Source organism: Dendropsophus ebraccatus, chromosome 15, assembly GCF_027789765.1.
Source record: "Dendropsophus ebraccatus isolate aDenEbr1 chromosome 15, aDenEbr1.pat, whole genome shotgun sequence".
Classification (NCBI taxonomy): domain Eukaryota; kingdom Metazoa; phylum Chordata; class Amphibia; order Anura; family Hylidae; genus Dendropsophus; species Dendropsophus ebraccatus.
The window spans coordinates 15,048,014-15,065,821 of record NC_091468.1 but is presented as its reverse complement, the minus strand read 5'-3'; the positions used below and the strand labels follow the sequence as shown (position 1 = coordinate 15,065,821).

The window sequence follows — 17,808 nt, the reverse complement described above, 5'->3', positions numbered from 1 at the left end:
TCAGCCTGTAATTGCAAAGTACAATTAGTGAAGCAAAAAATAAGGGGTCATGTGGGTTTCTAGGTGGAAAAATGCAAGTGCTATGACCTTTTAAACACAAGGAGGAAAAACCGAAAACGTAAAAACGAAAATGGGCCATGTCCTTAAAGGGTTAAAAAGTCACTGTCGTATTTTTTTTTTTTTGCAGAAATCAATAGTCCAGGCGATTTTAAGAAACTTTGTAATTGGGTTTATTAGCCAAATCTGCCATTATCTGCATGTAAAAAGCCTTTTCCCAGGTCCCCCCCTCCTTCCTCTTTTTCATCCACTGCAAAAAATCTGAAAATTGTGACTTGTTGCAGGAGACGTCCCCTGTCTGCTCTAGGGAGAGGGGAGGGGGGAGGAGGAAGGAGGGAGTTAGCTGGCAGCAGAAAGCAGATAACAGAGGATTACAGGCACGGAGCTGGGTGACAGCTGTAATCTGAGCTCAGACAGGCAGACAGGTCACTGGTGACTGTCACAGGAGATATCCCGTGAGGGATTTGTAGATTAACTCTTTGTTGTCCTGTTTTGGTCTTTTCTTTAGCTCTCTCCATAGGAGAACAATGGAGACAGGGGGGAGAGCTTCAAACTGCTTTTTCATGATAAAAATGCATTTTTCGGATAATAAACCCAATTACAAAGTTTCTTAAAATCGCCTGGACTATTGATTTCTGCAAAAAAAAATTTCATGACAGTGACACTTTAAGTGCTTTTTCCCTGCACTTACTACTGCATCAAAGCTTCACTTCCTGGATAACATGGTGATGTCACTTCCTGGATAACATAGTGATGTCACTTCCTGGATAACATGGTGATGTCACTTCCTGGATAACATGGTGATGTCACGACCGGACTCCCAGAGCTGTGCGGGCTGTGGCTGCTGGAGAGGATGATGGCAGGGGGACACTGAGGGCCACAGGGCACTGAGCAGGAAGTGACATCACCATGTTATCCAGGAAGTGACATCACCATGTTATCCAGGAAGTGACATCACCATGTTATCCAGGAAGTGAAGCCTTGATGCAGTAGTAAGTGCAGGTAAAAAAGTCCCTTTATAAGCATTTCCCAAAATAAGTGTATATTGGTGATTTGTATAACTTTTGGGGGGCAATACAATACATTAATAAAAATTTTTGCTGGACTTATCCTTTAACATTATTTATTGGTAATGTCATTTCTCATTTAAATATAGCTCCACCCCCATGCACTACATCGTATTTACTAAGGTGCCAGGCACATAAATGATAAATTCTCCCTAAGGCTAGGTTCACACTGCGTTTTCAGCATCCGTTTAACGCATCCGTTTTTTGAAAAAACGCATGAAAAACGGATTGCAAAAAACGGATTCATTTGTGTGCATCCGTTTTTCCATTGACTTCCATTATAAAAAAAACGGATCCGTTTTTTTTGGCGGACCAAAACGGACCAAAAAAACGTTGCTGACCCTATTTTTCTGGACGTTAAAAAAAACGGATCCGTTAAACGGATGCTGAAAACGCAGTGTGAACCTAGCCTAAGATGTTTATTACGTTTTATATAAGGGCAGCAACAAATCAAAAGGTTTTAAGTGCCCTTAAAGCAGCATAAAGTCCAAGTGCCGCATTCGCTATTACTGCCACGTCTGAACACCTCAGTACATGTTTTTTTAGGCAAAAAACAGATGTTTGACCCCTCAAATATATACTTGAAGTGTCACTGTCATTATAGGAAACTTTTGTCATGGTATAGAGACAAGTCAAAAGTGTTTGATCGGTCCGGGTCTGTTTAGACCCATAACGATCGGGAGAAGAAGCCGAGAGAAGACCGCGCTGCAGCGTGGCTGCTCCCCGTTCTGTCAGCATAATTAGTAGGGATCTATAGACTTACATTATAAGCCCAACTGATCACGTGACACAGAGTCGGGAGAAGTTTGCGCTTAGCGTGGTGTTCCCCGGCTCGTTCCTCCGATCAGTACAATGTTTGAACACTTAAACCCAGACCAATCAAAACTTTTGACATGTCTCTATGACATATCAAAAGTTTTCTATGATGGCAGTGACACTTTAAAATGACTGTGTGTAAACATAACCGGACATGAACTGCCACATCTACCTGATACTTACATGGGAGGGACTTGGAACAGGACAAACATGAGGTAAAGAAGAGATTATGGCGGATAGATTTTTCTAGATCTCCAACCTGTTGCCTTCCAGGTGTTACAGGGCTCCAACTCTCATCATGCCCTAACAGACAGCTGTTACACAACTACAACTCCTATCATGACCTGACAGTCAGATATTACACAACTACAACTCCCACCATGACCTGACAGCTGTAACACAACTACAACTCCTATCATGACCTGACAGTCAGATATTACACAACTACAACTCCCACCATGACCTGACAGCTGTAACACAACTACAACTCCTATCATGACCTGACAGTCAGATATTACACAACTACAACTCCCACCATGACCTGACAGTCAGATATTACACAACTACAACTCCCACCATGACCTGACAGCTGTTACACAACTGCAACTCCCATCATGATCTGACAGTTGTAACACAACTACAACTCCCATCATGCCCTGAGATACAGCAGTTACACAACTACAACTCCCATCATGCCCTGACAGACAGCTCTTACACAACTACAACTCCCATCATGCCCTGACAGACAGCTCTTACACAACTACAACTCCCATCATGCCCTGACAGACAGCTCTTACACAACTACAACTCCCATCATGCCCTGACAGACAGCTCTTACACAACTACAACTCCCATCATGCCCTGACAGACAGCTCTTACACAACTACAACTCCCATCATGCCCTGACAGACAGCTCTTACACAACTATAACTCCCATCATGCCCTGACAGACAGCTCTTACACAACTACAACTCCCATCATGCCCTGACAGACAGCTTTTACACAACTACAACTCCCACCATGATCTGACAGTTGTAACACAACTACAACTCCCATCATGCCCTGAGATACAGCAGTTACACAACTACAACTCCCATCATGCCCTGACAGACAGCTCTTACACAACTACAACTCCCATCATGCCCTGACAGACAGCTCTTACACAACTACAACTCCCATCATGCCCTGACAGACAGCTCTTACACAACTACAACTCCCATCATGCCCTGACAGACAGCTCTTACACAACTACAACTCCCATCATGCCCTGACAGACAGCTCTTACACAACTACAACTCCCATCATGCCCTGACAGACAGCTCTTACACAACTATAACTCCCATCATGCCCTGACAGACAGCTCTTACACAACTACAACTCCCATCATGCCCTGACAGACAGCTTTTACACAACTACAACTCCCATCATGCCCTGACAGACAGCTCTTACACAACTACAACTCCCATTATGACCTGACAGCCTTTCCATGTTGGGGGTTGTAGTTTGGAAACACTTCGGAGAACCAGAGGTTGGGAAACAATTGTTGTAAACTATCTATCTGTATCCCCCTTTGGAGAAAACTACTCTTACTCTCCCCCGAGTCTAAAATGGCTGATAACAGAGGACAATAGAACACAATAAACAGAGAACATGGCAGTGCTACATCTCGTACAAGCCCCAGTTCCCTTGTGTACTACACAGCCCGACACCCCTGAGAAAGCAGCAGCCTCGGATATAAAATGGAGGCCGAGGTGAACTGCGCCAACCCGCCTGGCCGTTTGCCAGCACCCGGCGCCATCTTCCCTTCTCCTCACAAACAACATATACATATCCCGACAGAAAGAAAATCCCCATTAAATAATGTGAAATGTCTTCATCAACACATACAAACACCACACAGCTCCCGAGGAAGCCATTTTAATAAGATGTTCATAAAATACACAGCCATACAAACAATACACATACAGGCGGCACAAAATGTACAAGGAAACATAAGAGAAACGAATAAACAAACCAACCCGTCAGGTAGATGGCGGATTCCCGCCCGCGTTAACGACGACGAGGAGGAAGACGAGCCTACCGCCATACAAACACCGCTGCATCAGCGTTCACCCCATGGAGGTGCCGTCTCTTTTGCCCCATCAACTGAAGGGACACAGCGGAGCTGCCATAACACGACGACACACCATAACCAGGAGGCCGGTGAATTCCCGCCGCGCCATAACCACAGTAACGAATATCCCATAATGGCGCCGGACTCTTTCGTCTGTTTTCCCCTTACGGAAGGCGCAAATCCTGAGGTAAAAATATCGTCCAAAATGAAGAAAAACAGAAAACGATGGAAATATATGGCAAAATATGGCGATAGATGAGGAGACGCCGAATCTAAACCGACTTCGGACGGCTAGGCCAGAGCGGAAGCCGGGGAGTCGATTTCAAGCGTAGCCGGCGGCCGTGAGGTAAAGTGCGGCGACGAGGGGCCAGGCGACGTCTCCCATCTCCCACACAGACACCTCGAAATAAATCGTCGTGGGCAAGCAAGCGATGCAGCTTTTACTGACGAGAGAGAGAGAGGAAAAAAGAGGGGAGGGGATTGCTAAAGATTATTTTTCTTTTTCTATTTTTTCCCCTGATGGTGGTGATCCAGGGCGGGGAGGGTGGGGGGAGGTGATGGCGGTAGTGGGAGTTAAAAGAGAGAGGGAGAGGGAGAGAAAAACTAATTTTAACCCAGCTCAGATCAATGAGTCATTGAAAGAAGAGTTTTCCTTTTTTTTTTTGTCCTCCCTTCTTCAATTTGCATTGGGGGCAAAAGAAAAAATACTACAAACTTCCCCTCCCTTGTCGCACCGTCACCTTTCTTGGCTACTTTTTTACCACCTCTGGCGGAAAAAAGAAGGAGTCGAAAAAAAGAAACAACCTCTTCCCCTCCCCGCGATCCTCGTCCTCCCTCCACCCCTAAGCGACATAACGTATAATAATACTATATATTATTTTATTCCTATGACACCAACATAACTCGGCCACGTAAAGCACCTCGAAAATCCACCACACAAACATACGAGAAGAAATAAAAACCCATCGGGCGGCCTTGAAACGAAAGGAGCTCACAATGGAAAAAGGAAACAGAATATTCACCGATGATAAATATTTTATTATTCTACCCCCCTTTTTTTTTCTTCCGCCGCTGCCGAATTGTAATACCGGAGGAAAAAAAGAAAGATAAAGAGGAGTAAAGAGGGGGGGACGCAGGAGCCAATAGCTCTCCAAGCTGAAACCTAATATGCTGGCTTTTTTGGCAACTGTTTTTTATTATTATTATTTGCTCCTCTTTTTCTCTTTTTTTTTTTATAGCTCCTCGTCTGTCTGGAGATAGATTTCCCCGTCTCTTTTTTTTTTCTCCCTCCCCCGAAGGAAGGAAGGGAGGAAGGAGGTTGTGTGTTTTTTTTCCTTGAAATTTTTATCACAAAATTATAATACACTCAAAGGGAAACTCACCGTCATGAAAAAGCAGTGCCTTGTCAACGGGGTTTCTTCGCCATCACATCAGGGGCTGGCAGTGTAGAGAGAGAGAGAGAGAGCAACATGAACCTCGCTCAGCCACAAGGAGCAGACGGGGAGAGAGAGAGAGAGCTCACAGAGAGGGGGGACATACACACACGCACGCACTCACACAAAAAAAAAAAAAAAATTGCAATAAAAATATATTTGTATATTTGAAATATTTAAAATGAAGGATTATTTTTATTACTTTGACGAGTTTTCCCAGGTACTTTTTCTTGCAATTTGTTTATAGTGTTTTTGTTTTTTTAATTCAATATTATTTGCAAAGTATTAACACCTTTTTACTTTTATTACTTTATTGACTTTATTACTTTTTATTATATGTTAGCCTTTTAATTATTAATCCATTTTCAAATTTTTCCTTTTTTGTATATCAACTTTTAATTAATTATTTTTATTTATTTAAAAATATTTATTTGTCAATTATTTTTATGGCTTTTATTTTTTATTTGATTAATTGGTTTATTTGGGTACTTTTATCTGTGTTTTGTAAATTTGTTTCTTAAATTTTTGTATTCAAATTTATTGTTACTTTATTTACCTTACATTGTGTTTCTATTTCTGTTTAAAGTGAATGTACCACCGGGACATCGCTTTTTTGTTTTTTACATGAATAGACCAGCGCCGGCGTGGAGATGTCGGTGCAGTGGTCCTTTTTTTGAACAGTCATCCACTTCCTGCTCACAGCGCCAGTGTATCACCAGGCTTCGGCAGGGCATAAAGCACTAGAGCTGGGCCCGCCAGGCCCCCAATGTGACGGAACCCCCCCCCCCCTTTGTGATGCGGCTCCATTAGAATCAGTGGAGCAGTGTCTCAAAGGGGAGGGCAGATCGCAGGCCTTACCCAAGTGTTCATGTCGAGCCAGAGCTCGGTAACAGACCGGCGCCATGTGCGGGAACCGGGCGGCGATTCAGTAAAAAGACTACGGCATCACCATTCTCGCACTGGCACCTGTCTATTCATGTAAATAACAAAAAAAGTGATGAACTAGTGGTCCATTCGCTTTAAAGGGAACCACTCAGCTTATTGGGCTCCCAGAACGGCTGCACAGACCTCGCAGCTGGGTCTCCTATGGTGTCGGGAGTTCCGGGCTTCATAGGCATCGTGTCAGGTAAAATGCTTTTTAATTCCACGTGCAAGGCCATGAACTAGTCATCTGGGCTGTGACTAGTCTCTGCAGGGTGATTGACAGGCAGGGAGGCCTGTTAGCTCTTGCCTAACATGCTCTTACCTCCTCAGGTCCAGTGCTGGTAGCTGCATAATTGATTTCAACTAACAAACTACCTCTCCCTGTGCCTGCGGTTAGGCTAGGTTCACACTGCGTTTTCAGCATCCGTTTAACGGATCCGTCTTTTTTAACGTCCAGAAAAATAGGGTCAGCAACGTTTTTTGGTCCGTTTTGGTCCGCCAAAAAAAACGGATCCGTTTTTTTTTATAATGGAAGTCAATGGAAAAACGGATGCACACAAATGAATCCGTTTTTTGCAATCCGTTTTTCATGCGTTTTTTGCAAAAAACGGATGCGTTAAACGGATGCTGAAAACGCAGTGTGAACCTAGCCTGAGCGGCTGGAGTGGCCTTGGCACCCATGCCGGATGTCATTTTCCCCCGGGTTGTCACGACTCGGGGGAAAATGCCTGTCCCGTCTGATCAACTGGCTGCTCAGCCAATCAGTGTCTGACACCCCGGAGATCCCGGAGCCCGACAACGAGAAGTAAGTTGTGACATGAAATCATTTCTCCCCCGGGGGTGACGTCTCAAGGCAGCTCAGCCATTCAGCAGCCAAGGCTGGACCCCGCTACGATTGCTGAATTGCTGAGCTACCTTGAGATGTCATGTCTCAAGCCGCAGCTCAGACCAGGAAACGGCAGCGGGACGGGAGAAAATATCAGAAATCACTTAGGCTATCAAATGGTGGAAATATGTTTGAAATGACAGTGATCATTGTAACTGCAGCAGCAATATTATAGTCATTTTAGATAATATGGTACTGAATATTTACAGAACAAAATGTTATCTCTTGTATGCTTTAAGGCCCTATTACACCAAACGATTATCGTCCGATACAGCCGATAATCCCTAGGTGTAATAGCTACTGTTAAAAGGCAACGATCAGCTGACACGCACATTGATGGCTGATCTTTGTCTTTCAACATGTTAAAAAAAAAATTAACGATAACATTGGTCTGCTGGCTGTTGCTCTTTGTAATAGGAGTGGCGGGAGCACACCTTTGCTATCTCCTATGGGCCGCTATCTCCTATCTAAAGATCATTCAGAGAGCCCCAACACTCTTACCCTCTCGCTGTCGGCATGTGTAATAGCGCCATCAGCAAGCGGGAAACGAGGAGCGTGCAAGCACAGGCAGGGCTCCAGATGGCGACCAAAATGGTTGCCAATGCGACTGATATTTTGCAAATGGCGCCCAGATTTATTAATCTGGGCGCCATTTGCGACTGGCCCCCGCGGCGGCGCGCTGTCTCTTTAAGTATCCCCGGCTGATGCGCGGCTGATGCGCGGCTGCCGGGGGTGTCCCGTCCTATCCCCGGCAGCGCGGCGCATCAGTGAGCTGCCTGGGGCCCTGACTTCCGGCACAGGAAGCGCGCGTCAGAGACGCTTCCTGTATCAGAAGTCACAGCCGCGGCGTACAGGGAGCTCACTGACGCGCCGCGCTGCCGGGGATAGGACGGGACACCCCCGGCAGCCGCGCATCAGCCGGGGACAGCGTCCGAAGAAGAAGAGGATCGCCGGGGGAGCGGGTTGTCAGGTGAGTTTGTGTGTTTGTTTTTTTTAAATACTGCTTAGCATAGAGGAAAGGGGGGGCATCTATAATGGGGGGAGAAGAGAGTGCCATCTATAAGGGGGGGAAGAGAAGGGGGGGCATCTATAATGGGGGGAGAAGAGGGGCCATCTATAATGGGGGGAAGAGAAGGGGGGGGCATCTATAATGGGGGGAGAAGAGGGGCCATCTTCAAGGGGGGGAGAGGGGGCTAGCTATAAGGGGAGGGGGTATCTATAAGGGGGGGAGAAGAGGGGGCATCTATAAGGGGAGGAGGAGGGGGCATCTATAATGGGGGGAAGGAGGGGGCATCTATAATGGGGGGGAGGAGGGGGCATCTATAATGGGGGGGAGGAGGGGGCATCTATAATGGGGGGGAGGAGGGGGCATCTATAATGGGGGGGAGGAGGGGGCATCTATAATGGGGGTAGAGGGGGTCATCTATAAGGGGAGGGGGTATCTATAAGGGGGGAGAAGAGGGGGCATCTATAATGGGGGGGAGGAGGGGGAATCTATAATGGGGGTAGAGGGGGTCATCTATAAGGGGAGGGGGCCATCTATAAGTGTAGGGCAAACTGGCTGCAGACACTGGGAGATAGATATATGCACAATTATTATTATCAGGGCCCCTCAGGTGTCTGTATTGTAGGGGGTCACTTGCATTAGTCACTAGGTGAGAGATATATCTATCTATATACACATCTTGTGGGGGGTCACTATGGCTGCAGTCATAAGTCTAGCTCAGTATGTATAGACTGTTGCAAGCTTTTAAAGGGAACCTGTCACCCCCGGTGACGGGGTGACAGGCTCCCAACCCCCCGTTAGAATCCCCTATACTCACCTCATCGCGCCGGGTCCCGCTTCTGGAGGTGGTCAGGTCACGGAGATCTAAGCCGCTGCAGCCCGGCGCGCACACTGAGAGATGAGTCCAACGCTCATAGAGAATGACGGAGCGCTGGACTCTCCCGTCATTCTCTATGAGCGTTGGACTCCTCTCTCAGCGCACGCCGGGCTGCAGCGGCTGAGATCTTCGTGACCCGACCATCTTCAGAAGCGGGACCCGGCGCGATGAGGTGAGTATAGGGGGTTCTAACGGGGGGTTGGGAGCCTGTCACCCCGCCACCGGGGGTGACAGGTTCCCTTTAAGTTCAAGTTCAGAAGAGTAAGCCTCATTAATAGGCTAGCCAAGTGAAGCTGAAGTACTGAGTCAGACTGTATATGGTTGTCAAGTTGCAAGTTTCCATGTTGAACATTTTCAAACTAAGAAAAGAGAGAATCTAAAGGAGGAGGAGGCTGCCGTGGCCTCTGCACACAGTAAGTCCCATGTAACATAACATTAATTTTACATGTTTTAAAATGTTGGCGACCAAATATTCTATTTGGCGCCTAAATTTTTCAGGTTAGGAGCCAATGGCTCCCAGGTAAATTTTTTAGTCTGGAGCCCTGACAGGTCTGAAAAGTCGGCACTCTCTTGCTCCTGCTGATCAGCCTGGGTAATAGTGGCTTAACTACAGTAGGCAAAAACAGGAGTTATACCCAAGTAATTATCCACTTTATCTTACCAGTCCACTCATTCTATATGGTAAGGAGCGTAGGCCATATAGTTGTCAGGTTTAATCTGATTGCTTTGATCAGTCAAGACTCTCTTGGTATCAGCTCATCAGCTTGTCTTAGGGTCCTATTACATGGCCCGATGGGGGCCCGATCATAACTGTAAACAGCAGATCGGCGATAGTTTACTGGGCCTATTACACAGGCCGATAATCGTTTAACAAGGGCTGCATGGATATTGTTACCGATGTCCTTGCAGCCCTTGATTAAACTGTATACATTACCAATCCATGCTCCAGGGCTCCTCTTGTGGTCTGCTTCTTCCCGGTTCCCGCGCGCTGCAGCTTCAGAGCAGCCTGTCTCAGCTGACAGGCCGCTCAGCCAATCACTGGCCGCGGTGGTCCTGGCCAGTTATTGGCTGAGCGCGGTGATTATAGGTCCAAACCTAAATAAACGATCAGCCGATGATTGTTGTCATCGGCTGACTGTTGTGCTTATTACACAGAGCAATAATCGTCCGCATAGGGCCAATACGGCCGATTATCGTTTCGTGTAATAGGGCTCTTACAGTGGCTGTAAACCGGCTGTGCCATAATCCTTACTTCCTCTGCCCAATATTGCCCAGTATTGCTCCCTTTTAACACAGTGCTCAGCATTGTGACACTGCCCCTACATTAGTATAAGGGGTTGCCGGGGGACATACATTTTTTTTATATGGCTGGGGCTGGTGTAAATAAAATAAAAAAGTCATACTCACCTTGACATCTTCTTGTTCCTGCTTAAGCCAAACACTGACTGAGGCTTAGTAGGGAGTTACAGCTGAGATTGCTTGTCTTAAAACAGCTGTGGGGAACCTCCGGCCCGCGGGCCGCATCCGGCTCCTGGGACCTCCCGATGTGGCCTGCGGCTCTCCTGTGATGTGCGCGGCGCTCTGGTGGGACAGGAGCCCGCATTCACAGCATCTTACTGTGTCTGTGGCACAGGAGGATGCTGTGAGTGCCATCCCCTTCCCCACCAGAGCGGCGCACGTCTTCCTTCTCCTGCGGGCCCCAGTGCCTGTCCCAAATAAAAAAAATAAACATCTCACTCACCTTTCCTCCGCTTCCACGCTGCCCAGGTCCTCTTCTCTCCCCTCTAGCTCGTGCCCGTCTTCCCCTGAAGGCGTCGCACGATGAAATGACGTCATCGCGCGCCGCCTGCAGGGGAAGACGGGCACGAGCTAGAGGGGAGAGAAGAGGACCTGGGTAGCATAGGAGCAGAGGAAAGGTGAGTGAGATGTTTATTTTTTTATTTGGGACAGGCACTGGGGAGTTAACTAGGCTACCAGGGACATGTCTGGGGGGGGGGGGTAACTAGGCGACCAGGGACATGACTGGGGGGGGGGGGTAACTAGGCTACCAGGGACATGACTGGGGGGTTAATTAGGCTAACAGGGACATGACTGGGGGGGTGTTAACTAGGCTACCAGGGACATGACTGGGGGGGTGTTAACTAGGCTACCAGGGACATGACTGGGGGGGTTAATAAGGCTACCAGGGACGTGACTGGGGGGGGGGTGGTTAACTAGCCTACCAGGGACATGACTAGGGGGGGGGTAACTAGGCTACAAGGGGCATGACTTGGGGGTTAACTAGACTACCAGGGGCATCACTGGGGGTTAACTACAATAGTTGGGGCACTAGGTAAACAATACTTTGCCTTGCCCCAGGTGCTGCAAATCCATGCTACTAACTGCCGCGCACAGCATGCGGCCCTGGAATGATTTCATTAATGCCCGACTGGCCCTCGACATGGAGTAGGAAGAAGCTGTGTCGGGCAATGACCAGATTACTTCAGATTGGGAGCTGCCGAGGACTGGGGGATGTGAGTTAGCCATTTTTTCTTACTTTCATACCAATAGCCTAGATTTTGTGTAAAGCAAAATCGTGTTTAATTAACCTATAGCATCCAATCACAGCTTAGCTCTTATACTCTAATTAGCTCTGGTAAAACAAAACATGGGCTGTGATTGGATGCTATGTGCACATTACACCAGATTTTGTTTCACACAGATTAATAAATATGGGCCAATGTGCTCATTAAATTTTTCAAAACTCTGGGAGGGTTACAGAAAAACAGGAGGGGAAATTAGGCCCCATTAGAGACCCATTTTTCTAATGCATTGCTTTAATAGTTATATTACTTTGTATGTATAGTTTTTATATTCACATATATATTTACATTAACTTGCAGCAGTAAGGGGCATCACAGCCTCTTTGTGGCAACCAGCGTTTGTGTCAGGTGTGTCCAAGCCCTGCAGTTCCCAATCCTCTACTGTGTTCTAGTGCTGCCAAACAATGCTATCGCTATGCAGAGCTAGGTTTGTTCCCTCTGTGTACTGCATATTCTTATGTACAGCATAAAGGGAGACTGCCCAACATGATTGCGGTGTCCCGTAGCCTCTGCAAAGGTAGTGGTGATTGTCATCATTGTTCGATTGTGTCAGGCAGCCTTCCCCAACCCCCAGGTACTGTATATAAGAATATACAGTACATGGAGGGAATAAACCCTGCTCTACCTTGCGATAGCGCTGATCGGCAGTGCCAGAACAGAACAGGGAATTGGAAACTGCAGGGCTTAGATAGCACTGCAATTCCAGACACAAATGTTTTTGGCAGTAGAGGGGCCATGTCGCCCTTTACTGCTGCCAGTTAACTCAAGTATATATGAATATAAAAAACTGTATTTTTTTAATAATAAACAAAGTGATATAAGTTTTTTTAAAGCAACATATTAAACATAAATTGTCCCAGATTTAGATCTTAAAGTGACACTCTCACCCCCTATTTGCATTTTGACTGCTCTCCACAGGTGTAAAGGGTAAATGTTACAGCTTTCATTACTTATTTTATATCACACCTCATGGTGCTTGTTCTGGTAAAAAGTTGTTTTTATCACCTGTGGATTGGTATATGTGCGTGGGACCTCGCGCCCTTTGTACCACATCGCTCCGCCCCTAGCACCACTCCGCCCCCTCAGCGGCCATTGGTGGGGGGCAATCTAGGGGGGTGGGGCCTAGGGCTTTAGGCTGGCCCTTCCAATGGCTGCTGAGGGGGCGGGGCCTATGTGGCGATGATGTCACTTATGGGGGCGGGGCTGAGTGGTGCTAGGGGCGGAGCGATGTTGCACACAATATTTATCCGCCGCTCTGCAGAAACAAGATCTGAAGTGGAATCACTGCAGGGCACCACTTTTGTAATAATGAGGATTGGCAGATCACTGCACTGTGCACTGTCAGTAGTCTTACCCTCAGTGCAGTGAGGATGAAGGTAAGAAAAGTACATTGAACCTCATCTTTGTGTACCCCACAGGAACATAACAGCAGGTTAGAGTCTTCTAACCTGCTGTGAGTTTCTCCTAAAACAGGCTACGTTCACACAGAGCAAAAGGAGTGGATTACGCAAGGAAATATTTCCGCCTGAAATCAACTGACGCTGAATTCCGAGCAGAATATAAGCAGAATGCAAGCAGAATCCCTGCGTATTCTGCTAGGAAAGTGTTCAGCTCGTAATCAGCTCTTGACAAATTCAGCGCGGAATACTCGAGGAATCCGCGCTGAATCCGCATGCATTCAGCGCTGAAATTCAGCGAGTATTTGGTGAGTAAACTAGACTATACCAGAACATATACTAGAATCCTCCTCCCCCCCCCTTTTCCCCATTTCCGCGCTGATTCAGCGAGTAATTTCCGCTTGTATTACGCTTGTATTCCGCGCTGAATCCGCGCTGAATCCGCGCTGAAACAGAAAATCAGAGCCCCATTGATTTGTATAGGCTTCCGCTAGCGGAAGAATGAACATGTTCATTCTTCTGGCGGAAAGCGGATTAGTTCAGTGCGGAAATTCCACTGTGTGAACTGCAGAGCAGAATTTCCATTCAACACAATGGAAAAGAGCTCTGCACCTATTTTAACGGCTGAAATTTCAGCGCTGATTCAGCGCAGAAATTCAGCTGCTTTTGCTCAGTGGGAACGAGCCCACATACCGACCATAAAAAAAAAAGGAATGGAGCAGTGCACTGCAGCGTACTGCACTTCTCCTAGCTGTTAATCATCTCAGTTCACCCAGCTCTATAGACTTATAATGGATCATACTCTTTGCCTTAATCCCATGATGGTTACCCTCTTACATGCTGTTCATCATACAGACTCCTTAAAAAAGGTGCTATCACCCGTTGAAAGGTGCTGCTTCAACGCACACACTATATATATATATATATATATATATATATATATATATATATATATATATATAAAAAACAAAGATGCTTTTTGGCCCGACTGGTTATGTCACCGTTGCCATAAATACTTTAGGCACTAAAGTGCCAAGTTTGAGACAACATGGCACTTTTCAAAGAATTATTCTAAGAGGGCCCTTCCTCAGCTGATCGATGTGTGATTTGTGTAAAATGTTTTTAGGCAATGATCACACAACGAAAGTTTTGTATTATTCGCGGGCGTTGTTGCTGATTTGCAACAACGGCCGTGATTAATACAAAACTTATATTGTCCTGCAGTCAGGGGGAATCCCAGCCGGAGTGTATACACATAGTATACACTCAGGCCGGGATCCACGTGCCACTTTTGTGTGGCCGCTATTCATTGAATAACAGCTGCGCAAGCCTGACAGGTCACACAGTAGAGGGTGCAGCGCCGGCCGCACTTTCCATTGTGTTCAATGGTGAATTGGGATGCAGGAGCAGACGGATGCGCCCACATCCCAATTCAATAGAATTGAAGTTTTTCCGGCCGGTACTACAGTACCGCCACAATAAACAAATAAACTTCACTGACACCAGCCGTTGTGTGACCCTGTGATACAATGTAACATAGTCAGTGTACAGCAGTGTAACAGTGTAAATTTCATGTGCAATCAACATAGATCACACACCCATTAATGTCTAAGCCCCTGCCAACAAAAGTGAGTACACCCTTAACCCCTTAAGGACAGAGCCTGAAATGGCCTTAATGACAGAGACAAATTTTATGAATATGACCAGTGTCACTTTATTCATTAATAACTTCGGGATGCTTTTACCTATCCGGCTGATTCTGAGATTGTTTTCTCGTGACATATTGTACTTTACATTTCTGGTAAATTGGAGTCGATACTCATAACAAATCTTTATGAAAAAAAACCAAATAATGTGAAAAAATGCATTTTTCCAACTTTGAAACTTTTTTGCGTATACAGAAAGTGGTTATACCACATAAATTATATATTAAATAGCATTAGCAACATGTCTACTTTATGTTGGCGGCATTTATTAAACTATCTTTCATTTTTTTTAGACGATAGGAAGCTTAAAACATTAGCAGCAAATTTCCAAATTTTCAGTAAAATTTCAAAATCAGATATTTTTAGGGACCTGTTCAGGTTTAGGCTGCGTTCACACTACGTATATTTCAGTCAGTATATTTCAGTCAGTATTGCAACCAAAACCAGGAGTGGATTAAAAACACAGAAAGGATCTGTTCACACAATGATGAAATTGAGTGGATGGCCGCCATATAACAGTAAATAACTGCCATTATTTCAATATAACAGCCATTGTTCTAAAATAACAGCAAATATTTGCCATTAAATCGCGGCCATCCACTCAATTTCAACATTGTGTGAACAGATCCTTTCTGTGTTTTTAATCCACTCCTGGTTTTGGTTGCAATACTGACTGAAATATACTGACTGAAATATACATATACTGACTGAAATATACGTAGTGTGAATGCAGCCTTAAAGTGTATTTGAGGGGCCTGTATGTTAGAAAGCCCCACAAAGCACCCCATTTCAGAAACTGCACCCCCCAAACTCTGCAAAAGCACATCCAGAAAGTGTTTTAACCCTTTAGGGGAGTCACAGAAATAAAAGCTAAGTGTGTAAGGAATTTGAAAATTTTAATTTTCTGTGCAGAGATTTTATTGTAATCCAATATTTTTCATAATTATAAACCTATTACCAGTGAAATGCACCCCAATAATTATTGCCCCGTTTCTGCAGTTTATAGAAATACCCCATATGTGGCCCTATTGCGCTATTTGACGCAACCACAAGCCTCAGATATAAGGGAGCGCCTAGTGAATTTCAACGCCTCCGTTATATTTGGTCATTTTTGACTGTACCACTTCAGGTTGGCAGAGGCTCTGGGGTGTCAAAACCTAAAAAACACCCCTAAAGGGACACCATTTAGAAAACTACACCCCTCAAGGAATGTAACAAGGGGTGCGGTGAGCATCTGCACCCCACAGGTGCTTCACAGATTTTCCGAACAATATGGCGTGAAAAAAGAAAAATTTATTTTTTACACTAAAACGTTGTTCTAGCCTTCAATTTTTCATTTTCTTAAAGGGATAAGAGGCAAAAAAAGACAAAAAATGTGTAGCGCAGTTTCTCCCGAGTACGGAAATACCCCACATGTGGACATAAAGTGCCAAGGGGGCGCAGGACGAGCCTCCAAAGGGAAGGAGCGCCAATTGGCTTTTGGAAGCTGAATTTCACTGAAAAGGATTTCAAGGGCCATGTCGCATTTACAGAGCCCTCGTGCTGCCAAGACACTGGAAACCCCCCACAAGTGATTCCATTCTGGAAACTACACCCCTCAAGGAATCTAACAAGGGGTGCAGTGAGCATATGGACCCCACTGGTGACGGGCACAAATGTGGAACAATGTGACGTGAAAGGGAAAAATTTCATTTTTTCACTTTCATGGCACAAATGTGCCCATCATCAAGGGGTCCATATCCTCACTGCACCCCTTGTTAGATTCCTTGAGGGGTGTAGTTTCCAGAATGGGGTCACTTGTGGGGGGTTTCCAGTGTTTTGGCAGCACGAGGGCTCTGTAAATGCGACATGGCGTTCATCATCCATTCTAGCCAAATCCAACCTCCAAAATCCAAATGGCGCTCCTTCCCTTCGGAGGCTTGCCCTGCACCCACATGGCGCTTTATGTCCACATGTGGGGTATTTACGGACTCGGGGGAAATTGCTCTACACATATTGTGTGTTTTTTTCTCTTTTAACCCCTTGTGAAAATGATAAATTCAAGGCTAAACCAACATTATAGTGTAAAAAATGTAATATTTCATTTTCACGCCACATTGTTCCACATTTGTGTCCGTCACCAGTGGGGTCCATATGCTCACTACACCCCTTGTTACATTCCTTGAGGGGTGCAGTTTCCATAATGGGGTCACTTGTGGGGGGTTTCAACTGTCTTGGCAACACAGGGGCCTTTTGAATGCAACATGGCCCCTCGAAATCCATTCCATCCAAATCCAGCCTTCAAAAACCAAATGGCGCTCCGTCCCTTCGGAGGCTTACCCTGCACCCGCATGGCGCTTTATGTCCACATGTGGGGTATTTCCGTACTCAGGGGAAATTGCTCTACACATTAAATGTTTTTTTTTATCTTTTAACCCCTTGTGAAAATGAAAAAACATGACAAGATTAATGATTTAGAGTAAAAATTTTACAAAAATTACACTAAATGTTGGTCTAGCCTTGATTTTTTTCCATTTCCACAAGGGGTTAAAAAAGAAAATGAACACAAAACGTGTAGGGTAGTTTCCCCTGAGTACGAAAATACCCCACATGTGGGCATAATGTGCCATATGGGCACAGGGCAAGTCACCAAAGGGACAGAGCGCCATTTAGAGGCTGGAATGGAGGATGGAGGCCATGTCGCAATTACAAAGCTCCTGTGCTGCCAGGACAGTAGAAACCCCCGACAAGTGACCCCATTCTGGAAACTACACCCCATAAGGAATCTAACAAGGGGTGCAGTGAGCATATGGACCCCACTGGTGACGGGCACTTACGTAGAACATGTGCCGAGAAAATAAAAAATACAATTTTTTTCATTTTCACGTCCCAAATGTGGCCGTCACCAGGGGGCCATATCCCCGCTGCCCCCCTTCTTAGATTCCTTATGGGGTGTAGTTTCCAG

General features: G+C 45.8%; 1 protein-coding gene across 3 annotated transcripts in view; it reads left to right on the top strand.

Moving 5' to 3' along the window:
* The first annotated feature begins 2,131 nt into the window (after positions 1 to 2,131).
* Positions 2,132 to 17,808, top strand: part of LOC138774370 (cleavage and polyadenylation specificity factor subunit 6-like) — a 50,847-nt gene continuing 35,170 nt past the window's right edge. Inside the window, exon 1 of one of the 3 annotated variants that reach the window (XM_069955165.1) lies at positions 2,132 to 2,155. The gene's annotated coding sequence lies outside the window, so the exon portion shown is untranslated. Of the gene's footprint in view, positions 2,156 to 3,792; positions 4,400 to 17,808 lie in introns of those variants that run through there. The other 2 variants (XM_069955163.1, XM_069955164.1) reach the window with 2 other exon arrangements.